This window comes from Talpa europaea (assembly GCF_964194135.1).
Source record: "Talpa europaea genome assembly, chromosome: 6".
Lineage (NCBI taxonomy): Eukaryota > Metazoa > Chordata > Mammalia > Eulipotyphla > Talpidae > Talpa > Talpa europaea.
The window spans coordinates 104,190,226-104,193,641 of NC_140072.1; positions in this window are offsets into that span (position 1 = coordinate 104,190,226).

Below are 3,416 nucleotides of genomic sequence, written 5' to 3' on the forward strand. Positions count from 1 at the left end.
CTGCTCTGTCTCTGGTGAGTCCTTTCACCCCCAGCATCTCTGGCCTATACCCCAGATCCTGTATGCATAAATAAATAAATCTTAAAAAAAAAAGATTTTCAATGACCAAAAGTCACACATTCAAGAAACTGATATAAAGATATTTTGGGGTTTTATCCTTAGGATTTTTTTCTTTTGTGCTGGGATACTATTTAAGGACATTAATTGCTAAGATTTGTATTTCTATTCTCATTAGTGAGGAAACTGTCACTCCATAGCACTGATCCATTTGTAAATTAGCTCAAAAAATAAATTATGATATTTACAGCAACCATTTCTTAGAGGTGTTGGGGGTGGTGGTGAGAGGATTCACCAAAGACAGAATGGGGAGCAAAACAGATAGTTTAACTGAAGTTCACTGCTAAGGAGAACAGTGGGTGATAAGCAGAGGTTTCTGCTGTGCCATATGTAATTTAACTCCCTAGACCGGATCGAACTCAGGCTGTAGTGGTGATAGCACTGAGACTTAACCCCTAAGCCAACTGGGAGGCCCTAATCCTGCTTTAGATGAGAAATCCTAAATCCTTCAAGTGCTGGTTCAGAGATGCTTTCTAAATGCTTCTGAAGGAACCTAGAAATATTTGAATTTTTGAAATGCCAAGGACAATCTAAGGGATTTATTATCACTATAGAAATTTAAAATTTTAGGTTTACAGAGTAAAACATGCTTTTAAATGAGATCACTTGGGAAAATAAATTTTATACAGCAGTGACCAAAGGAATTGCACTTTCCATTTATTTTAATATTTGAATTTAAAGTATCTCTGAATAAGTGAATGATACTGTCAGAATCCTTAGAGGAATTCTGTTTATGATCTCATCGTGAATGATAACAGAAGTAATGAATAAGAAAATAAGGGAAAGTTCTAAACAATAACTTTAAACTTCTGCAAAAAACACCTTTTATTTGGACAGTAGTAGGTTGTCTAGACAAAATAAAAAAATGAGGGTCTCTACATCAACTTTAGCTCTATGGAGTGTTTGACTTATATTCTACTGGACAATATGTTGAAAATCACAATACTGAAAGTCAAGACACCTGATTTCTATTCATCATTATAAAAGTCTCAAGGTTTTATGATATCTCTCTGATGCATATAACTATTCTCTCTAAAACATTTAGTTTTATAAACATCAAAAATAATTCTTTTAATATGCTTCCTAAACTGTAAAGATAATATTAATATGCAAAGACGAAATATTACTGAATTTGCTTTCATGTTATCAACTAACAGAATTACTTTAAAATGGGAACTAAAAATAAAACAATCATTAGTTTTAAATTTTCAGAAGTATTTAACTAAAACTTTAGGCCTCTCATTTCTGAACACTTTCGACAAATATTATCAGTAAAAGTAAAAAGGGCCACTGAAAGTGGTACTGATTCCAATCACACATTAAAAACTTTTCTCTTAACTTTATTACTTTTTCTTACTTCCTTTCTCATGCTCCATCTGAAAGTTACTAATCCAAGAACCATCTCCCCTGGGTATAATTTTTTTCCCACAGAGATAGTTCCTTGAACTGAGAGGATGTTAAAAGAGAGATTAGTGCCTAGTAGAGGATCTCCTCCTGAAGCAAAAAGTGGACCCAATGGAACAATCAGAAGAAAGAAAACTTGGAGATTTGAAACAAAACAGGTTTCAGAAAGTATAGTCAGAAATACAAGATCCAGAAACTGCAAAACATCATGAGAATTTTTTTGATAAAGGACAAGTTTATTTCTAAAAGCTACTGTCTTATCCATAACTTTTCGAATTGGTTTCTAATTGTATTAGGTTTCCAGAATTAACTATTCTTTTGATAGAACATCCTAACCAACATAAAATTTGACCTATTTGTTAGATAACATTTATATTATAAAATATTTAATTGAATATGACAACTGGGTAAATCAGTTTAAACATTATGAATTTGATATAATAGATCATTGTTTTAATAATTAGCAAACTATTTTTTGTGATAAGCCTACAGAGTTATTAAGAAGTCAGACATACAGAAAGACTAATAATAGTATCAACCTCTTTTCTTACACAAAGCTTCTGTCAACATTGCAAAGTAATATCCTCTTAGTGAAATATTTCACGGTTTTTCAAATGACAACTCATTTTTAAGAGTCATACAATTTTTAAAATTTGCTCTAATATTCAACGTTAATATTTTACCTATTGTTCAATAGTTTCTCAATTATAAAAAACAGATTTTATATTACCCAGCAAAAAGCCAACATTCAACAAAGGTCCTCCATTCATTTATTAGACATCTTTCAAGTGCTAGACTCAACTCAGTATTAGGTATTGATATATATTTTTGAATAATAAAATCCTAGTTTATAATTGATATGAACATTTCACATCCAATTCTTAGATTTCAGTATTTCTTCTCATCTACTTTTAGAATTGTTGCCCTCTAAAAACACCACTGCAAGTGGCAAGAAATACACATCCAATATGTAATTCAGAATTAAAAAATCATGAAAAACTATTTTTCTTGTGCATAAATTTCTTTGGCTGAACTAGAGTTTCCAAGATTGTGTCCTAAATCAAGAATTCTAAGCATTTCCTAAGCTAGGTAAGGTTGTAAATTAATTTATATTTCTCCATCATTCTCAATATATGTTAACATGCTCTGAAAATATAGTAGTCATAACAATTATTTAAATTTATTAAGTTGGGACCTTCCTGTTGTCCTAGGGATTAAGTCTCAGCACTATCACCACTACCTACTAAGTTTGATCCCTGGACAGGGAGCTAACCCACAAATGGTGCAGCAGACCTCCCAAGTCTAACCTGCTGCTCCCCACTTTGTTACTGGTGAATCCTCTCAACCCCAAACCTCTTCCCTATACCCCAGTTCTTCAACGCAATAAATTAAAAAGAATAAAAAAGACCATCTTTAAAATAAACTTACCTGTGCACAGAACTCTTTACAATTAACAACAAATTACCAATAGACTTGTCTATTAGAAATAGTGATGTAAATATAGATTTATATTTTCAAGTTTATAACTTAAGTATGCTATATAGTTTTATAATAATAACTCATTTTTCAGTCATTATTATAAAATGGAATGGTCCACATAACTTAAATGTCTTGTATTTATCTACCCATTCCTCCAAAATTTCTTGAGTGATTATTGTGCATAAAAGGTGCTACTTGCTATAGAGAGAATCATTGACTGAAAATATGTTACTCCAACACTGACAACGTAGTATACAAAATTATGCAAATAAAAATTTACCAGAGTTCAATGACTGAAAGAATACCGGTTGCTATGACTGGAAATTTTTTTCTGAAATTCTATTTTCTAAGTTTACTTTGATAAACTAAGAAAAATCTCTCAATTTATACATCTTAAGATTGAACTTTTGGGCCTC